The following is a 23,622-nucleotide window of genomic DNA, read 5'->3' on the forward strand; positions in this document are numbered from 1 at the left end:
CTTGTCCAAGTTGGTGAGCTTTTGATTATGATGTTCAGGTTTATGTGTATTGTCCACTAAGAATCTCGACTTGTGGTTCAAATAGAACTTTTACACCTATTTGTTAGCTTTCTATAGCCACTGGAAAAATAAAAGCTCAATTAGAAATGGATTTGATATGCTTCTTCTACCATAATGTGTCAAAATCGAATTATGTAACTATGGTGTGTAGAATACCTTATGTAATTCGATAATATGACATTTCTACAATTGTATTTTTGACTTGTAGATAAATTAAAGGTTGTAGATCTATGTGTTTTCTTCGAAATGAGACTTGAATCGTTAAATTCCAGTAAAAATTGAGAAATTTAAGCTCGTTTTTCTGAAACTGCTCAATATGCGAGATTTTGTCTGCAATTTTCTTAGTAGCAGCGTGTTCTTGTTAATTTTGGGATTAATATTCTAAGATTATGAAAATGGTTTCTTCTAGACAACTTAGATATTTGAGTTGTCTTTCCAACTGGAAGATATTGATTTGAGTCAATATTAAGAGAGATATGAATTTTATGCTATTAAATGCCGAATCTAGACTGTAACATAATGTAGTTTTCGTCATTTCTATTTATTTTTTTGGGCATTAAATCATGTCGAGATGATTGAATTCTTATTGATTTCTTTTGGTCGAAATGGAGTATTATTCTCCTTATTGTTATGTGTTTTAGGCCGAGAATCTTGAAGTAAAGTTGATAATTGGGATTGTCAAGTTGATATAGGTATGTTACAGTTCAGTAAGATACAACAGTAACACATAAATTAAGTTTTAAACATAAATACGTGATGTTATTGTTATTTACGTGCTTATGTGGATTATGTGTGTTGCTAAATGCCTTGTTGTTTTATATGATCATTATGTGGCATATTCTATGGCGTTTAGTATAGGGCATGATATTATGACATTCATGTTGAGTCATATCGTTCTTGTTAGCGCGTTGTCGATATTCGTTGTTATCTGAAACTGTTGTTTATCTCGGGATCATGGTGTGGCTGAAAGGCCTATATACATTTGTAGTACCCGAAAAAAAAATCAATATACGTAGATATGTGCATAATTTCTATTATTTATTTTTAAATGATTATTATTTTAAGAAATTGTTGATTTAATTGCATTTAAATCATTTACGTAATTTGTAAGGATTTTTAAATCGCGTATTTCAAATTTTAGCTTTTTAGATATATACGCAAGACCGGACCGGAGATAGGAAATCGGAGATGAATTTTATGATCCAAAAATATTCCTAAATTTATTTCGAGCTAAGAAATAATTTATTTTAATGAAATCAAGTGGATTTAAGTCTAATTTAATTAATTAATCACCAATTTAATTGTAGGCTTCTTAATTCATCAAGATTATGCTTAATTAACCTTTTAATCAAGCTTATCTAACCTAGGATTCTACTTAGCAAAACTTAAAAAAATCCTACACCAATTGGAAAGACAACTCTCGGTCAATTCTACTCCACACAATCCCAAGTGGAGGATGATGCAACGGTAGCTAGGCCTCTTATGCTGCTGCTGCTGAGGAGGGCGATGGGGCGCCTGAAATGGCCGCTTACCCTGGCGGTCATTCTCGATATCTCTCTGATCCTGCTCTGCAGTAAGAGCTCTAGAGACGGCGACCTCATATGTTGTAGGGCCAGCAACCCTAACATCACGGCGCAAGATCGACCGCAATCCATCCATGAAGTGCCTAAGCCTGGCACCCTCGTCGTTCGCGATCAGGGGTACAAAGTGACAACCCTTCTCGAACTTAGGGATAAACTCCGTAACAGTCATGTCACCCTGTCTCAGGGTCATAAACTCCCTGGTCAACCTCGAACGCACGTCATCAGTAAAATACTTAGAGAAAAATACCACTCTAAAGCGCGTCCAACTGAGAGTAGCTAGATCCAGAGCTACAGATGCGCCCTTCCACCATAGACGGGCGTCTCCTCCTAAAAGATAGGTCGCACAGCGGACCCTGTCAACATCCTCCAGCTCCATAAATCTGAAAGTAACCTCTAGGGACTTAATCCATCCTTCAGCAACCATGGGATCAGACGTCCCAGTGAACTCCTTCGGGTTCATCCTCATGAACCGCTCACATATAGCCTCGGGTCTAGGCGGCCTAGCTACCGTTGCAGCATTGTTCCCCGCGAACTGTGCGAAGAACTGAGTCATACCCGCCATCATTTGGGTATGCATATCAGGTGGTGGAGGAGGTGGCGGTGGACCTCTATCCTCATAACGGTTCTGAGTCTCATCAGCCTCGCTTTCAGCACCCCTCGGGCAGTCAATAACTCGTCTAGGAGGCATACTGTACCATGTAAAATCCTTACGTAACCAACATGCAATATTTCTACTATTTTTCTTGAAATTTAAATATATATTTGCTAAATCATAATCTTGACATAAAATATTTTTCATGAGAACATGGTGATAAAATATTTCATGAGAACATGCTGGTAAACTATTTCATGCTCAAAAAAATGTAATACGTGAAAGTAGGACTTACAGACTGAAGACGTGACTTCAAGAGCTTCTCGAGATCAGTAGTAAGTACAACCCTTTACAAGAAACATCGCTTTGATACCAACTGTGATGACCCGTATTTCGTATTCATAATTTTGCGGAATTATTAAAAATTTTCTCTTTAAATAAATAAACTTGCAACATATAAAAACTTTCGTAAAATAATCCAACGGGTTAACATAAACATAGCAGCGGAAACTGAATAATGTTTTAAACAATAACTTAAAATATATAAAAGTTATAACAAGAGTTTGAACATAAAACTGAATAACTAAACGTGAGGTCCTCGGGTTCGTACTACCGCCGATCCGAGCTAACTCACTGGTCCCCGCCCTCAGCCTCTGCATCGTCAGTACCTAAATCAATCAAGTCTAGTGAGTCTAAAGACTCAGCATGCATATATCGTGAATAACAAGTAAATATATCATAAAATCTCATGTCATGTAAAGATATCATATCGTAAAGCGTAACGTGAAAAATCGTTTCATGAATAATTATAAATACGTGCATAACTGAAAAATCGTACGTAAAATGTTTGCTCGATAGAGCCCTGTCGTAAAATAGCATATCATAATTTTCTGTTGAGATAATGTTCTACGCAAGTGGCCCATAACGTAACATAACATAACATGCTCGTCTGATCAGACTAAACCACAGTATACTGGGCGGTAGAGATCATCACAACCCTTGGACTGGATACCCGTACCCGTACATAAACATAAACCGGTCGTAGGTCACCGGGTGAAGTAATAATCCCATAAGCTGCAATCCCATAAGCGTGAAGTGGTCACAAACATATCGCATATATCTCAAAATAAACTTTTATATTTTTATGCACGTAATATAATTAAATTCCTGTGTTATTTTACCAATTGGGTTGGATCATTCCCAGGCTCGCTGCGACCTAATTCTAACATGAGAACCATGAAAATAAACTTAACTTGACCAACATATCATAACCGAACCAAAACGAGACAATTACGCCCAACAACTTAGTATGTAACCATGACTCCGTACCAACCCGAACCAACATCGAACCATCGTTTAGTCATGATTAAAATATGCCTAAAATACTGGAAAATAAATACCGAGAACTGTAATACACGAAAATTTTTGCATGGAGGCCAAAATTGTTGACAGGGTCCACTGACAGGGTCCGCTGTGCGACCTATCTTTTAGGAGGAGACGCTCGTCTATGGTGGGAGGGCGCATCTGTAGCTCTGGATCTAGTTACTCTCAGTTGGACGCGCATTAGAGTGGTATTTTTCTCTAAGTATTTTACTGATGACGTGCGTTTGAGGTTGACCAGGGAGTTTATGACCCTGAGACAGGGTGACATGACTGTTACGGAGTTTATCCGTAAGTTCGAGAGGGGTTGTCACTTTGTATCCCTGATCGCGAACGACGAGGGTGCCAGGCTTAGGCACTTCATTGATGGATTGCGGTCGATCTTGCGCCGTGATGTTAGGGTTGCTGGCCCTACGACATATGAGGTCGCCGTCTCTAGAGCTCTTATTGCAGAGCAGGATCAGAGAGATATCGAGAATGACTGCCAGGGTAAGCGGCCATTTCAGGCGCCCCATCGCCCTCCTCAGCAGCAGCAGAATAAGTCTTCTTTATTAGACCGTATTCACAGTGGTCAGTCATCTGATGAGCAGTTGGCGAAGTGGAGGCAGAGAGATGAGGCGAAGGGCAGTATTTTGTACACAGTGAGTGATGGCATTGTTCGTTATCGAGATAGGATATGGGTTTCTAGCAGCGATTCTATTCGAACAGACATATTAATTGAGGCCCATATGTTCCCGTACTCTATTCATCCTGGGAGTACGAAGATGTACAAGGATCTGCAGATGTTATATTGGTGGCCTGGTATGAAGAGAGAGATCCGGAGATTTGTATCCGAGTGTTTAACTTGTCAGCTTGTGAATGCTGAACATCAGAGACCAGCCGGCTTACTCAAGCCACTTCCCATTCCCGAGTGGAAGTGGGAGAACATTAACATGGATTTCGTGGTTGGTTTACCGAAGTCGGCTAGAGGTTCGAATGCTATATGGGTGATTGTTGATCGTCTTACCAAGTCAGCGCATTTCTTGCCTATTAAGACGACTTTCTCCATGATTCAGTATGCCGAGTTATATATCCCTGAGATAGTCCGATTACACGATATCCCAGTCTCTATTGTTTCTGACAGAGATCCGAGATTCACTTCCTCATTTTGGAAGAGTCTGCATTCAGCGATGGGTACGAAGTTGTTGTTTAGCACAGCTTTTCACCCTCAGACAGATGGTCAATCAGAGAGAGTTATTCAGATCTTGGAGGATCTTCTCCGTGCTTGTGTTATCGATTTCTCAGGGAGCTGGGAATCGAAGTTGCCATTAGTGGAGTTTACCTATAACAACAGCTTCCAGTCGTCTATAGGTATGGCTCCCTATGAAGCACTGTACGGAAGGAATTGTAGATCGCCTATATATTGGGATGAAGTAGGCGAGAGATCAGAGTTAGGTCCAGAGATCGTCCAGCAGACTGCCGATCTAGTAGTCGTAATCCGTGATAGGATGAGGACTGCTCAGAGTCGACAGAAGAGTTATGACGATCGGAGGATGAGAGATCTAGAGTTTGCCGTTGGCGACCATGTTTTTGTGAAGATAGCACCGATGAAGGGTGTCATGAGATTTGGAAAGAAGGGGAAGCTTAGTCCGAGGTTCATCGGACAATTTGAGATCCTCGACAGAGTTGGGACATTAGCATATCGTGTTGCTCTTCCGCCGAATCTGGCCGGAGTACACAGTGTGTTCCATGTGTCGATGTTGAGGAAGTATTTAGCGAACCCTTCTCATGTGTTGAACTTTGAGCCGTTGCAGTTTTCTCCGAACTTGTCTTATGAAGAGAGACCAGTGCAGATCTTAGACCGTAAGGAGAAGAAGCTTCGAAACAAGGTGATCAAATAAGTGAAGGTCAAGTGGCTTAATCATTCCGATGAGGAAGCTACTTGGGAGTCAGAGTCAGAGATGCGGAGTCGATTTCCAGATTTATTCGGTGAGTTCTAAATTCGAGGACAAAATTTTATTTAAGGGGGGAGTGTTGTAGTACCCGAAAAAAAAACCAATATGCGTAGATATTTGCATAATTTCTATTATTTATTTTTAAATGGTTATTATTTTAAGAAATTGTTGATTTAATTGCATTTAAATCATTTACGTAATTTTTAAGGATTTTTAAATCGCGTATTTCAAATTTTAGCTTTTTAGATATATACGCGAGACCAGACCGAAGATAGGAAATCAAAGATGAATTTTATGATCCAAAAATATTCCTAAATTTATTCCGAGCTAAGAAATAATTTATTTTAATGAAATCAAGTGGATTTAAGTCTACTTTAATTAATTAATCACCAATTTAATTGTAGGCTTCTTAATTCATCAAGATTATGCTTAATTAAACTTTTAATCAAGCTTATCTAACCTAGGATTCTACTTAGCAAACTTAAACAAATCCTACACCAATTGGAAAGACAACTCTCGGTCAATTCCACTCCACACAATTCCAACTTGACACCATTTAACTCCCCCAACAACAAAACAAAGGCCACCCATTCATCATGCATGTTTCCCCCCCAACTTGACATCATTTACTCCTCCATGCACCACCTTATTTGACCACAAGCCTTCACCACCTTCTTCACTCAACCTAGCACGAAATTATAGAGATTTAGCAGCTCCCATTCTTGGCCAAGACAACAACAATAACAAGGTTTCTTCATTTCCGTTCCCGTGTCTCCCGGTCCGACGTATCGTGTTGTTTATTGTAAAAACAACTTAAGGCATGTTTCTATCATTCTTTTCTTTTCAATCAAGTCATATTATTATTTTAAAACATCATATGTGCATTAAACTTGAAGCAAAAACCGAAATCATGTTAGCATTTTCGAAATAACATAGTGCAGATTTTCGGCTTCCACCTATGCCCTCACGGTTTGGTTGTTTTTGTTGATGTACAGGGTGGCTCGATTCCTAGGCTCCCAAGGCTGCTTATGGTCATGTCCTAGGGTGTGTTAGGGTCAAGTTTGATCAAGGGTTCAAGCCCCAAAACCGTAAGTTAGGTGCCCAACTCGGTACGCAAGAAACAAGTGTCATATTCGTATGTCATTTGCTGTCATTGGCTTGCGTAGGATGGTGTTCGAGCCATGGCTGGCCTAGGGCCAGTAGCCATGGCTAGGACCCTCCCCTAGCAAGCATAGGACGTTGTCAAGTCGGCCCTAAGTGGCTTGAGCCATGTCCCAAGTCATTCGGACAGAAACAAGACAAGCAGCCCCTTCGGTTTCTATATCCTTTCGTGTGAGTTGGTTCGGTTCTTTGAGGTTGGTGTGTATCTTGGTTGGCTTTTTAGCCCTTAGCCATGGTTCACACAATGCCTCATGATGTCTAGATCATTCCATGGTCAATCACATGGCCACTGGAATGATCCATGACAGCAAAAACAAGCAACACCCCCACACGTGCCATGTGTGTTCTCGGGTGAAGCTTGGAATCGTCGTAGATGTTGGCTTGGATTGTGGTTGGCCTAGGGCCATTAGCCATGATTTAAACCATACCGTAGGATGTTGGGAAGAGGCTCTGGTTGGTGGTTCAAGCCCCAATGGCCAATAGCCTCCTAAACAAAGCGATGAAAGCACGGTTATTGCTGCTGGAATTTTTGGACAGCAGCTTTGAGCTTCGGTTCAGAGGTGTGTTTCGAGTTTTTGGTTGGATTTTAGCCTATGGCCTTGGACTGGACAGTACCTCATTGAGTTAGGAAGGTCATGTTTTTATCCGTTCGGGAATTGGTTAAGTTTAGAGGTCGTACGAGAATTTACGGTGCGATGTGCCAAAGTGACTCTCGAAAGAGCGTTTCATGATTTTGGCCTCCATGCACAAATTTTCGTGTATTACAGCCCTTGTTATTTATTTTCCAGTATTTTAGGCGTATTTTAATCATGACTAAATGATGGTTCGATGTTGGTTCGGGTTGGTACGGAGTCATGGTTAGATACTAAGTTGTTGGGCGTAATTGTCTCGTTTTCGGTTCGGTTATGATATGTTGGTCAAGTTAAGTTTATTTTCATGGTTCTCATGTTAGAATTAGGTCACAGTGAGCCTGGGAATGATCCAACCCAATTGGTAAAATAACACAGAAATTTAATTATATTACGTGCATAAAAATATAAAATTTTATTTTTGAGATATATGCGATATGTCTTGTGGCCATTTCACGCTTATGAGATTGCAGCTTATGGGATTATTACTTCACCCGGTGACCTACGACCGGTTTATGTTTATGTACGGGTACGGGTATCCAGTCCAAGGGCTATGATGATCTCTACCGCCTAGTATACTGTGGTTTAGTCTGATCAGACGAGCATGTTATGTTATGTTACGTTATGGGCCACTTGCGTAGAACATTATCTCAACAGAAAATTATGATAGGGCTCTATCGAGCAAAAATTTTACGTATGATTTTTCAGTTATGTACGTATTTATAATTATTAATGACACGATTTTTCACGTTACGCTTTACGATATGATATCTTTACATGGCATGAGATTTTATGATATATTTACTTGTTATTCACGATATATGCATGCTGAGTCTTTAGATTCACTAGACTTGATTGATGTAGGTACTGACGATGCAGAGGCTGAAGGCGGGGACCAGTGAGTTAGCTCGGATCGGCGGTAGTACGAACCCGAGGACCTCATGTTTAGTTATTCAGTTTTATGTTCAAACTCTTGTTATAACTTTTATATATTTTAAGTTATTGTTTAAAACATTATTCAGTTTCCGCTGCTATGTTTATGTTAAGCCGTTGGATTATTTTACGAAAGTTTTTATACGTTGCAAGTTTATTTATTTAAAGAGAAAATTTTTAATAATTCCGCAAAATTATGAATACGAAATACGGGTCATCACAACATTGATACACTTGAAACCACAGATATGATTGAACAATCCCATAGTTATTGCAGCCTTTTGAGGTGAAAGCTGAGATTGTGTCATCCAGTTGTTTCGTTCCATCCGTTGGCTTGTGACATATATTTGAGGCCGAGTCGTGAATGTTGGTGTAAGCATCACGGTGTGATTGAGCCTTAGTCGTGGTTGTTTGTTTTAGCATCACGACGGTGTTGTGTATGTTTGTGTTAGCATCACAGCATGCACGGCGGTTTAGTTGCATGACGATATAGCTCCCCTGCACATTATTGCTCGAGCAGTACTCATGTTGTTATCCTACCGTTCATTGGCTCCAGTTATCCCTGAAAGCGGATCGGTTACGGTGCCAGGATACGCAACGGAAGTTTCAAAACAAATTTTACAAGAAGAAAAACGAGAACCTCACAATGATGTGTAGCAAATAACATAAAACACAAAATGTCATACATATGGTATTTTAAAAATTTACTTATCAATCACAAAGGATTGATGATGGCTCCAACTAAATTGTTAAACAACTTAGCTCTTCAATGGGTAGACAATCTACAAGCCTCTTTTGAGCACTCCTTGCTCAAAAATTAAGCCCACCACCAACTAGAAAGATCCTCTCTAATTTTGCACTAGAAAAATTAGAGGATTTTTCTTTGAGAAGGTTGTGTTATACTCAACAATTGAAGAAGCAAAAATGGAGAGAAAAATGTATCAAAATTTTGGCCATAGCTTGTGGAGAGAAGGGGAAGATATTTTCTTGGTTGTGTAAAAAGTTAAAGTGTAAAGTTGCACGTGCATGCCATGCCATTAACTCAAAAGTTGTCTCCAACCCTTCACCTTCAAGCATGCAATTTGTTTGGGCTTGTAACAATTACAAGGCCCATGAACTTTTATTTAAATATCTCAAACACATCTGAGACCATTTAAACTTTACTTGATTTTACTCAAGTCCACTAGTTGAATAATTATTTCTAATTGGGCTCTACAAGACCCAATGTTATTTAATTAATTCAACACTTGAATTAATTTAATTATTTGGACTCTAATAGGTCCACTAGTGTTTAATTAATTCAACACTTGAATTAATTTAATTTAATCCATAATAATGTTTATGAAAATCACAATTTTCAAATACATTATTTATTTGGCCAACTTTTAATTTAGGAACACTTCCACAAATTAAAAGTTACATTCCCCATAATCTTCTTATAGAAGTCATATTTCTGTTTTTGTTAACGCTTATAAACTCATTTAGAAGCCGTTCAACAAATTGAACTATTTTTCTTCTCAACGGGATCTAGAAAGCTAGTACTTGTGTGGCTCTCAATGGTTCAATGATACAACTAGCGGTGGTTCACATCTCAATGTGATTAGGGACTAAACATGTCCTTGTATGAACATACCCTAAATGCTCCATTCTTATTTATCAACTTCTTGATAATAAGAACGTCAGAACTCAAGGCTAATATTACCCAACCAATCATGTTAAATGCCTAGCAGCATCGCTTACATGATTCCCTAGGTATCAAATGATAGTGACTGCAAGAACCAATCTATTATGGTTAGCGTACCGTACGGTTCCTTCATTTCATATATCCCGACCGATTCAAAAACTATTGGTATATCGAGAGCTGCAATGAATCGATACTATGCGTCATGTCATAGTTGCATCGATGGTGTAATCTATGAAACCCCTTTCATAATTACCACCAACACTCTGATCAGAGATTTCAAACTACATACACATGAGATCACATAGGATATCCATACCCGAAGGTATGTGGTGAATCTCCAACTACAGTGCATTGACTCCTATATGGTTCGACAAAACACCAAACCTTGCCACCTGAAGACAGACCCATGAGAGTCAGTAAACAAGTCAAAGTGCAATGCTAGCATATAGAGTCTCAATGTTGTCCCGGGTCATAAGGACTAATGGTGTACAACCATAAACTAGGACGTTTCCACTCGATAAGTGAGAACCACTTGGAAAGTTCTTTATGGAGGGTTGTTCAGTGCACTCTACAAGGAGCACCTATCTGCATGCTCGGACATCACAATGTCCCCTACCAATGAAACATGGTACTCACATCGCAGATACGAGTCTCAAACTCGAGCGTCCTTTATATTTTCTTAACGGCGACTGAATCGACTAGGAACTGTTTAGAATATACAATATTGCTAATATAAGTTTAATGATACTCATCATATGAGCATCTCATATTCTTTCTACTATTTATATATTCAAGGACTTTATCTATGCAACAAGCATGGGTATACAGATAAAGATGTGCCAAAACAATAATTTCAAATATTATTAAAATAAAGATTGTTTGTACATAGAGTTTCAACATGAACCCTCGGCCAACACTTGGCTCGACGGGCACCTACTCTAACAATCTCCCACTTGCAATAGAGCCAACTACCCATATGCTTCAAACCCATTGATTCGCGATGCTTCTCGAATAATGGTCCGGGTAAAGGCTTAGTTAGCGGATCAACAACATTATCTGCGGAGCCGACTTTGTCAATCGACACTTCTCTTCTTTCCACAATCTCTCGGAGGATGTGGTACTTTCTCAATACATGTTCGTATTTTTGATGAGATCTTGGCTCCTTCGTCCGAGCAATGGCTCCCGTGTTGTCACAAAACACCGGGACAAGAGCAACTCCATTAGGAATGACGCCCAACTCTTGGACGAAATTCCTTAACCAAACAACCTCCTTTGCTGCAGCTGATGCAGCAATGTATTCGACCTCAGTGGTGGAATCCGCAGTACTGTCTTTCTTGGAACTCTTCCAACAAACAGAAACACCATTGAGCATGAATACAAACTCAGAGGTTGACTTTGAGTCATCGATATCGCTTTGGAAGCTAGAATCGGTATAGCCTTCCAATTTCAGTTCTCCAACCCCATAGACCAAGAACAACTTATTGGTCCTTCTCAAATACTTGAGGATTCAGCTTTCCAGTGTGGAAGACCAGGGTTCGATTGATATCTACTCATTACACTTAGTGCATAAGACACGTCAGGACGTGTAGATATAATCTCATACATGATACTACCAATTGCGGATGCATACGGAATGCGTGTCATCGCCGCTATCTCTGCATCAGTCTTGGGAGACATAGACTTGGATAGGGACACGTCATGACACATTGGTAGATGTCCTCTCTTGGACTCATCCATCGAGAACCGCTTAACGATGGAATCAATGTATGTGGACTGGGTGAGACCAAGCAATCTTCTCGATCTATCTCTATAGATCTGTATTCCCAATACAAAAGATGCTTCACCCAAGTCCTGAATTGAGAACTTACTCGCTAACCATATTTTAGTTGATTGCAACATCCCTACAGTATTCCCAATGAGTAGAATGTAATCAACATAAAGCACTAGGAATGTCACAGAACTCCCACTGACCTTCTTATACACACAGGGTTCCTCAGGCTTCTTAGTAAAACCAAACTCTTTGATTGTACTATCGAATCTGAGATTCCAAGTCCTAGATGCCTGCTTAAGACCATAAATAGATCTCTGAACTTTTCATACCATATGCTCACTTCCGACAGATGTAAACCCTTCAGGTTGAGACATGTAAATCTCTTCCTTAATATCCCCATAAAGAAAGACTATATTTACATCCATCTGCCATATCTCATAGTCATGCCATGTAGCTATGGCTAGCAATATCCTTATAGACTTGAACATTGCAACTGGAGAAAAGGTTTCCTCAAAGCCAACTCCTTATCTTTGAGTATATCCTTTTGCTACTAATCGCGCATTGAAGGTCAATATCTTCCCATCCGCCCTATGTTTCCTCTTGTAAATCCATTTACACCCTATGGGAACAGTTCCCTCAGGTGGATCCACAAGATTCCACACTTGGTTCGAATGCATGGAATTCATCTCAGATTTCATTGCTTCAAGCCACTTGGATGAATCGGCATCAGATAACGCTTCCTTGAATGTTAATGGATCACATCCATTGTTAGGCTCATCATGGCCCTCTTCAAGAAGCAGACCATACCTGTTTCGAGACACTCTCGGATCTTCTAGGAGCTTGTATCTCCTCTCTTGGCTCTTCGGGTGTGGGTTCTTCAATTGTGGGTGTCTCTCAAACCTCTTCGAGTTCTATTATCTCCCCTTTTCTAACTAATAGAAATTAATTTTTCATAAAGGTGACATTCCTAGAAACAAAACCATTGTTTCTTGGGGATGATAGAAATAATATCCAACTGAATTTCTTGGATACCCCACAAAGTAACATAAAATGGATCGACTATCTAATTTATCTCTCACTGTCTACTTCACATAAGCAGGTCATCCCCATATTCTAAGATAAGAATACTTTTGGGACTTACCCATCCATATCTTATATGGTGTCTTATCAATTGCCTTTGAATAGACATTGTTCAACAAAAGTGCCGTTGTCTCAAGTGCATATCCCCAAAAGGATGACGGAAATTCCGTGAACCTCATCATAGACCGAACCATGTCCATCAAAGTCCGGTTACGACGTTCCGAAACACCATTCAATTGTGGTGTAGTATGCAGAGTCCACTACGAGAGAATATCATTCTCCCTAAGATACTCTTGGAACTCGGCACTCAAGTACTCACCACCTCGATCTGATTGAAGTGACTTGATACTTCGTCCCCACTGTTTTTGTACTTCACTTCTGAATTCTTTGAACCTTTCAAAGGCTTCAGATTTGTATTTCATCAAATACACATACCCATACCTCGAAAATTCATCGGTAAAGGTGATGAAATAGGAATGTCCATGCTTAGTGGTGATGCTAAGCGGACCGCACACATCCGTATGGATCAAATCCAATAATCATTTGGCTCGCTCCACATGGCCCTTAAAGGGAAATTTGGTCATCTTTCCTTTCAGACAGGATTCACAAGTCGTGAAAGAATTAATATCAGACATATCAAACATGCCTACTCCCACTAGCTTGTTTATCCTTCTTAGAGAAATATGTCCTAATCGAGCATGCCATAATTGTGCCGAATTTAGAGTATCTTGTTTTCGTTTGTTTGTTTTTGTTATTGCTTGGACATTGTTTAATGGAATATCTTTCAATTTTAAGTTATAGAGATCGTTTTCAAGTTCTCCAGTACCAATTAAACATTCATTCTTGTAAATGTTTCAAACATTTTTGCTAAATAAACAAGAATATCCATCTTTATCAAGAATAGAAATAGAAATAATGTTTTAACCAAATCAGGTACAAACAAAACATCTCTTAAAATTAACTTAAAATCATTGTTCAAAAGCAAGTAAACATCTCCAATAGCCTTGGCAGAACCTCTTGCCCCATTTCCTATCCTCAAGAAGGTCTCACCTTCCCTTAGTCTCCTACTTTTTCCCATCACCTGCAAATCATTACAGAGATGTGAGCCACAGCCGGTATCCAATACCCAAGAAGTAGAGTTAATTGAAATGTTTACTTCAATATAGAAAATACCGTCTTCAGAACTCTTCTAGGCAAGATATTCTCTGCAGTTACGCCTCCAATGTCCAGGCTTCTTGCAGTGATGACATACATTAGCAGTCTTGTCAGCCTTAACTGGTGTGGCTGTCACGATGAGATTCGGAGCTTGCCACTTCAAGGGCACATTCTTCTTGGGACGTTGGAAAGAATGCTTCTTTCCCTTCCCATGTGGACCAGTCTTAGTACCAAATGAAGAAGCCACATAAAGAACCGGCTTCTCTTTCTTGATGGTGGACTCAAACGTAACAAGCATGTTCACCAACTCCTCAAGGTTAGGCTCTAGCTTGTTCATGTTGAAGTTCTCCACAAAAATATCAAATAAGCTAGGCAATGACAAGAGCAACACGTCGGTGGTCAACTCCGAAGGCAACGTAAGATCATTGCCAACGAGCTTGTCCACAAGCCCAATCATCTTTAGGCCATGCTCATGGACCGAGGCCCCATCTCGCATGCGTAAAGTGATCAGTTCCTTGACGGTAACATGCCTAAGAGGTCGAGTCTACTCACCAAAGAGCTCCTTGAGATGCAAATGAATGTCAGCAGCACTCTTTGCATCCTCAAAACGCCTCTGCGGTTCATCATTCATAGAAGCCTGCATATAACACTTAGCTCACAAGTCATGGTCACACCAATCCTTGTAAGTCTGCAATTCCTCAGGAGTGCTGCTAGTCGGAGCCTCAACAGGGGGTGACTCAGTAAGTCTATACGCTATCCTTTCCGAATTCAAGACGACTTTCAGATTTCTTAGCCAATTGAGGTAATTAGGTCCAGTTAAAACGTGCTTGTCGAGTATTGCAGATAACAGATTGCGAATCGAAGACATTGTCAAAATTTGTACTGAAAAGTAAAACATATAAATGTTAATGACTATTTTAAAATATTTAGTAAGATTTAAAGTATGGACTTTTACTTCATAAATTTTCGCTCCCACTGTTTTGACATTTTTCACTACTCTATAATGAAAACGGGAAACTCTTTTTCTCAGTAGATATGTAAGGTCCAATTAGCAAATTATGATCCCGAATAATATCAGCCAATCATAATTTCTAAAAGGTAGTTTCCAATTGCATCTCCATGCAACTCTTTACGTAAACTTTTGTCTCACGTTTGATTAGGACCCAATAATATGACGTCGTTCATTTTTACATGTCAAGCCTTACTCATCGATATTGAACCTTAATGGACGGTCGCCATGAGTTCCCTCAATAATATGAGCCGAAATCATGGGAGTTCCACGTAGTTCACATCACCATATCAATGGATGTCACAGCTTTTCGGTATTCAGGGCTCCCCCAATAATATGAGCCGAGCCCCGAGCACGGGTAGCGTTCATCATGCACCCATTGTCGATGGAAAACATGGAAATTATAAACACCTTTATAATTCCCCTTTTTGGGCTTGATATTAATCTTGAATCTTATTCAAAATGAGGGTTTTTAATTTTGAAAGGTCTCATCATTAATTTTGTTTAAAAGCTCGCCATGTTTGATCGTATGTTTGCGGGATTCATGCAACTTTGTTATTATCATAATAATAACGCACATACTCATTATTTATAACATATCATGCATATATTATAAACAGTAAACTAAACAAAGATGATCAATCACACCAAACACTAATGGCCAGTGTGAGCCAAATACGGGCCTAGGTCCAATACTAGGGAGTGCATGGGATGCAAATGCACAATTATATAAGCTTCCAATATTTACATGTCTTCGATCTTCATAATCATCAAGGCCACCATCTTCCAATCTTGATCTTCCACTATTCTATTATTTACAAATAATATCCATGAGAAATAGGGATACATCTCATGGGGTAGGAACGAGCTATAAACCAAGCCCACTTATAAATTGATAATTATTAAAATCATTCAGCACAAAATATCCTAGCATGCACCTAGCAAATTGGGCTTGGGCTTTTGATCATCTTTCACGCATAATATCACATATCATACACCATCAATTAATTATTACAATAATCAATTGATCCAATATTATATATCTTGATCCAATCACTAACCGCCACGATTATAAAAAAATCAACAAAGTAAATAAACTCCTTTGTCTACTTTCTAATTAATTTATTTATAACCGAATTTCTTGTAAATCACCATTTATTATAAATAATTAAAGTCCAACTTCAATTATTTGTTTTATGAGAAAATATGTAAAACTTTTGTAGATTTAAACTTAAGGGCCCAATAAGACATTTTTCACCAAAAATATTTTGGCCTATTTAAATTCACAAATTGTGTTAGTCATCTAACGGCCCAACAACTCAAGGCCCATGACACTTTGATATTCCAAAATACTTTTGAAAAACCCTAGTCGTAATCGCCGTTGCTGGTGCTCCGTCGCCGGATTCCGGCCAACATGCACTCAACACAATTTTATTTTTTAGATCCACCCCAAAACTGGCCTTGATTTGTTGCAAAAATTATCTCATGCGGTTAGAAATAGTTCTCAATATAATATCATGTATTTGCTACACATAATAGTAACCTTAGCTCTGATACCACTGGAAAGTGGATCGGTTACGGTGCCCAGATACGCAACACAAGTTTCAAAAATATTTTTACAAGAAGAAAAATGAGCACCTCACAATGATGTGTAGCAAATAACATAAAACACAAAATGTCATACATAGGGTGTTTTAAAAATTTACCTATCAATCACAAAAGATTGATGATGGCTCTAACTAAGTTGTTGAACAACTTAGCTCTTCAATGGGTAGACAATCTACAAGCCTCATTTGAGCACTCCTTGCTAAAACATTAAGCCCACCACCAACTAGGAAGATCCTCTCTAATTTTGCACTAGAAAAATTAGAAGATTTTTCTTTGAGAAGGTTGTGCTATCCACAACAATTGAAGAAGCAAAAATGGAGAGAAAAATATATCAAAATTTCGGCCATAGCTTGTGGAGCGAAGGGGAGGATATTTTCTTGGTTGTAAAAAGTTAAAGTGTAAAGTTGCATGTGCATGCCATGCCATTAACTCAGTTGCCTCAAACCCTTCACTTTCCAAGCATACAATTTGTTTGAGCTTGTAACAATTACAAGGCTCATGGACTTTTATTTAAATATCTCAAACACATTGAGACCATTTAAACTTTACTTGATTTTACTCAAGTCCACTAGTTTAATTATTATTTCTAATTAAGCTCTACAAGGCCTAATATTATTTAATTAATTCAAAATTGAATTAATTTAATTATTTGGACTCTACTAGGTCCAATAGTATTTAATTAATTCAACACTTCAATTAATTTAATTTAATCCATAATAATGTTTATGAAAATCACAATTTTCAAATACATTATTTATTTGGCCAACTTTTAATTTAGGAACACTTCCACAAATTAAAAGTTACATTCCCCATAATCTTCTTATAGAAGTCATACTTCTATTTTTGTTAGCGCTTATAAACACCTTTATAAGCCGTTCAACACATTGAACTATTTTTCTTCTCAACGGGATCTAGAAAGCTAGTACTTGTGTGGCCCTCAATGGTTCAATGATACAACTAGCGGTGGTTCACATCTCAATGTGATTCGGGACTAAACATGTCCTTGTATGAGCATACCCTAAATGCTTCATTCTTACTTATCAACTTCTTGATAATAAGAACGTCAGAACTCAAGTCTGATATACCCAACCAATCATGTTAAACGCCTAGCAGCATCGCTTACATGATTCCCTAGGTATCAAATGATAGTGACTGCAAGAACCAATCTATTATGGTTAGCGTACAGTACGGTCCTTTCATCTCATATATCCCTACCGATACGACAACTATTGGTATATTGAGAGCTGTCAATGAATCGATACTATGTGTCATGTAGTAGTTGCATCGATGGTGTAATCTATGAAACCCCTTTCATAATTACCACCAACACTTTGATCAGAGATTTCAAACTACATACACATGAGATCACATAGGATATCCATACCCGAAGGTAAGTGGTGAATCCCCGACTACAATGCATAGACTCCTATATGTTTCGACAAAACACCCAACCTTGCCACCTGATGACCCCATGAGAGTCAATAAACAAGTCCAAGTGCAATGCTACCATATAGAGTCTCAATGTTGTCCCAGGTCATAAGGACTAATGATATACAACCATAAACTAGGACGTTTCCACTCGATAAGTGAGAACCACTTGGAAAGTCCTTTATGGAGGGTTGTTCAGTGCACTCTACAAGGAGCACCTATCTGCATGCTCGAACATCACAATGTCCCCTACCAATGAAACATGTTACTCACATCGCAGATGCTAGTCTCAAACTCGAGCGTCCTTTATATCTTCTTAACGGCGGCTGAATCGACTAGGAACTGTTTAGAATATACAGTATTGCAAATATGAGTTTCATGATACTCATCATATGAGCATCTCATATTCTTTCTACTATTTATATATTCAAGAACTTTATCTATGCAACAAGCATGGGTATACAGATAAAGATGTTCCAAATCAATAATTTCAAATATTATTAAAATAAAGATTGTTTATACATAGAGTTTCAACATGAACCCTCAGGTCAACATTTGGTTCGACAGGCACCTACTCTAACAATCTCATCATTATTGAGCCTTGTTTCATGCATTTCATATATGTTTATGCATGATTTTATGTTTATTTTTGTTGTTTAACTGTTTCATATCCAAAATCCTAAGCTCCAGTTGGTTAATGGGGGGCTGTTGTGGTTTATTTTGGGCACTATGGTAGATCTTTCGAGTGGTTTTGCAGCACTAGACAGAGGTTCCGCTGGCGGAGCTCGTTGTTGAGGTTGAAATGTTTGGTTTTGGTTTGTTGGAGTCTCCCATTTAGTTTTTATGAATGTCTTGGAGTTTGTGTCAGTTCTATGTCTTATTTTATTTGCTGGGGAGATGCCCAGAGTATCTGTATGGTTGTTTGACTTGTTATTATTTAGTTTAGATCAGTTTTAGTATGATTTAAAACCTTACTAGCTTAGTTTAACTGATGTTTGAGAATTGTTGACGTGTGCCTAGTCGGCACTTGCATGTGATTTTTTATGTTTATTGCAGTCATTCTTGAGTTATTTTATTATTTTCTGATGTTTGAGTTTTTTTCGGGATGTTCTACTTACTAGGAGGTCATGCCGAAATTTTTCTATATCCTGAGGTCTGTTTTAAAGTATTTTAAATCATTTTTTCCGCTGAACATTTTTAAATAAATCATTACTATATGATCATTAATTGTCATTAGAATAAATGAGCCTCAAATAATAAACTTGCGGGATGCATCAGTTCCGATGATAGAGTCACCGTCAACATTAAGACCTTAAATTAACGCAACTTCTTGTAGCGTGATGCCTCGCCAATTCAAAGGTGGACAATATGAGTTTCTCGGCGCCATCTTTACACAAGAGCAGTTATCAAATGATTATCGTAGACACAATCACCACAACAGAGATGTTGTAAAAGCCCATTTCATGTAGACATTACCGAACACGATGGTGTAGTATACCACTTTTCCACAATTATCAAATTAAATTATCTGATCGACGCACTTTTAGGGTGTTATCCAAGTTGTTAGGTGTAATAAAAGTAGATATATGTGTTTGTTACTGATAAAGAACAATAGCATCAACAAGCCCAGCATATAATGACATCCTATAATTAATAACAAAAATAATATATTATTATCTAGTACAATATTGTCTAAAAAACAAGTACAACATCAATTATCTAAACAATTATAACATTCAAACATTAACTATAGGTAAACAAATTATAAAAATTAAATTAATAAAACACTAAAAATAATATATTCACAATCTACGAGTTTTGAAATACAAAGTTATTTTAATAATAAAAATTTATATACATATCTCGATTGAAATTTTTATATTGAAATTTTACTTTCATGAAAAAACCAAGAAAACATGTACTGACAATATAAATAAAATAAAATATAAAAGTTAGCTTGAGTTAGCTTCAAAGTATAAATAAATCGAATAAAGTAATTATTCTATCTATTAATATATATAATAATTTGAAGATCTACTACAAATAATAGTAATAATAATAAACACATAATATTTAAGATATACACATATTAAGTCGCAAAAAAAGTATTTTTTTAATAAATATTGGTGGCACTTTCTCTCAAAACGCATGAATTTCTATTATTATTTTTTTAAAAAAAATTTAATCAAGTCAACCTTTAAGGGGATGTTACTTCATTAAGTAGTAATAAATTTTCGAATTTACCTTAAACAATTAAGTTAATTTAACATTATTGTATTTTATATCTACATAAAACTGGACTGAGTCGGAGAATGTATTTTACTAAAATATTTAATACGTGAATTTTTTTAAAATAAATAAAACAAGTCACGCGTTTTTTAAAAGAAAGACAACTTAACAAAATATATATACAATCATATTATACTTAAAATTATCTTTATCGTAACAAATAATTATACAAAAATTATAAAAATTAATAATTTCAACAAAATATGTATAACATTATTGTAGCTCATAATTATACTATGAATAAACAAGGCGGAGAGTGTATATTTTCAAAAATATTTAAGAATCAAGTAAAAAAACGTGACTCTTTATTTATTTATTTTTCAATACAAGACTTTCATTTTTTTCAAAATAAAATTTTAAATTGAATTTGGAACAAAAATATACATAAAAAACACAATAAATCTAAAATTATTATTGTCGTAGCATATAATTAAACAATTATTATAAAAAACAATAATAACAAAAACAATTAACATATAACATTGATTTTCTTATCATTTTCTAAAAATAATAATAATAATAATTTTACAATATCTTTACAAAAAATAATAATAACTAAAAATATATATAATAAATAAAATAACAAAAAAAAATTATCCTAACACATAAAAAATATTCTAACATAAGTAAATAATTTCTTTTACAAATTTAATATTTAAGATAAATAATTTATATTAATATACATACCATATTGTTAGGGATCGATATAGAGTTTAGAAGGGGGTGAATAAACTCGTTCATTTGTTGGATGATTTTGCAAAATGTGTTAGAATCTTGTTAGAGATTATAGCTTATCTTGTTCGAATAAATATCCAGCAGATCACAATAAAAAGTGCGAAAACGATCTGATGGTATGAGGGTGAAAACAATAAAATAGTAGGTAGTAGACATTGTTTGTTTCTGGAAGTTTGAAGATGAAATCTTCTACGTCTCCCCTTCTTCTGTTTCCAAAAGGTATCACTAAAAGACTTTGGTTATTACAGTACAACTCTTGTATACACCCACTTCAGTAGGACTTACCCTTAGCCTACTGAAACTCTTAGTTTAACAACACAATAGAACGAACACAACAAAGTTCTGGAAAAGACTCTTTTCCATATTATAGACTCTTCTCAATAAGATGTAGTAAAGTGAATAGCTTGTGAAGAGATAATGAAACATCATCATAATATGATTTCAGAAGATCAGATAATTGCTATAATGAGTGTGCTGCTTTTCCGTATGTTGAGCTTGAAGATATAAAGTAGTTCTTTGATTGCTCAAAACAATGTTGGATATAGAATGTGTTCTTTGAAAATGATAAGTGTTGTTTTCTATATAGGGTTGATCCTTATATATATATAAACCTTGAATCCAACGTCTATAAACAAAACGGCTTCTTTGACTCTGACTAAATCATATTTATCATCGAAAAGGGTCCTGCAGAAAGTTTCAGAATAATCAGTCTTTGTTTCATACCAAAACTAGTAAGGAGCGTTAAATCTCTTCGTACAACATTAATGGTGCAATTAATACTAGTACTAGGTAAAGTAACGGTAACATTTAAGACTTGTAACTATCAAACGAAAGACGATAAGTTCTTCTTATTTAAGCTAAGTTCTGCTTCTGCTTTTCTAAGTTCTGATTATGCTTTATATAAGCCGTTAAGTACTTGAAAAGTACTGCTTCTGTTTAAGCGATACGAAAGCTTCTGCTTATTATACTGTCTTTGATTTAGCTATCATGGCCTACTGGTTTTGACTCTCATCACCACAATTAAATTAGGTCTAACACATATATTGAAGTTGAAACAAAAATTTACCTTTAAAATCGCAAAAAACTTTAAATTAATTAGAAATGACCGTGAAATGATGAATAAAAATAATTTACGAATGAAAGATGAAAAAATTATATGCACAACTCTTTGATTTATAGAGGAAGAAAAATAGTTGCACACATATATAATAATGTCCCTGAATAATTAATTAATGAGTAGGTCTCTTGTGAAACGGTCTCACGAATATTATCTGTGAGACGGACCAACTCTATCGATATTCACAATAAAAAGTAATATTTTTAGCATAAAATGTAATACTTTTCATGAATGACCCAAATAAGAAATCCGTATCACAAAATACGATCCGTGAGACCGTCTCACACAAGTTTTTGCCTTAAATAGTGCATGTATCATGTGTGGAGGTAATAATTATCTTTGTTGGATAGTTAAATAGAAACATGATGCTTGGATTATTATACATTTTAAAAAAATGAATTGCACAATTATCATCAGCTATAATTTTTATTAAAATGACAAATGTTCAGTCATATACATCATGTCGTTATAAAATTTATCAAAATGATGATGTCATACCGTACATATATGATTACTCTAGTAATGTAAAGTGTATTTTAAAAATAAAAATATATTGAGTTTATAAATTCATAATTATCTGATTCCATATTATTGTGTGTAAGGTAGTTTACCAAAAATTATAAATAATAATAAAATACATTTCAAATCTTCTAAATTTTGATGGTTCTTTTTAGATAAAAGAATTGAATTTGAATATTCGATTTATAATTTGTTAACAAATCAATTCAATATTTTTATATGAAAATTGTTATGGGCACTGCAAATTAGTGTTATTTGATATGATAAATTTATTTAGGACATGATTTTTAATTAATCAATTTTAATGGGAATTTGAAATGCATTATATTAATTAATGGGACAAAAATCAAATTATATGAAATTCAAGTGTAATATTTTTATTCAACATTGATTTAAAATTTATTCAAATAATAATTAATAAATGATCTACGATATGTTTCTACAACACCTTAGGTTAATCATATTTAAGAACTACGACGCATATATAAGAACTAATAATCATAACAAGAGCCTATAGGGACGTGACTCTAGAAGTAGCCAATTAAAGACCCTGAATTTGAGAGAGAAATTTCTAAATGAGGTATTTTTATAAAAGTCTGAAATCTATTACCTTAAGTGATATATGAATTGAGATAAGTATCAGAATAGTATGGCATTAGCCAAGCTTACATGTTTGGTATATCGGTGACGTTTCTTTCAGTACATACATTCCCATTACCTATTAATCTAGGACAAAAACTTGTGTGAGACAGTCTCACGGATCGTATTTTGTGAGACAGATCTCTTGTATGAGTCATTCATGAAAAAATATTACTTTTTATTGACTCATCTCACAGATTATAAAGATTCTCACAAGAGATCCTACTCTTAATATAATGTATATCTCATGTGATGCTGCGAAACAATAAATAGAAATTAATATACATCGCTATTACAAAAGTTTCAATAGTTGCGG

Source organism: Primulina tabacum, chromosome 5, assembly GCF_025594145.1.
Source record: "Primulina tabacum isolate GXHZ01 chromosome 5, ASM2559414v2, whole genome shotgun sequence".
NCBI classification, from domain to species: Eukaryota; Viridiplantae; Streptophyta; class Magnoliopsida; order Lamiales; family Gesneriaceae; genus Primulina; species Primulina tabacum.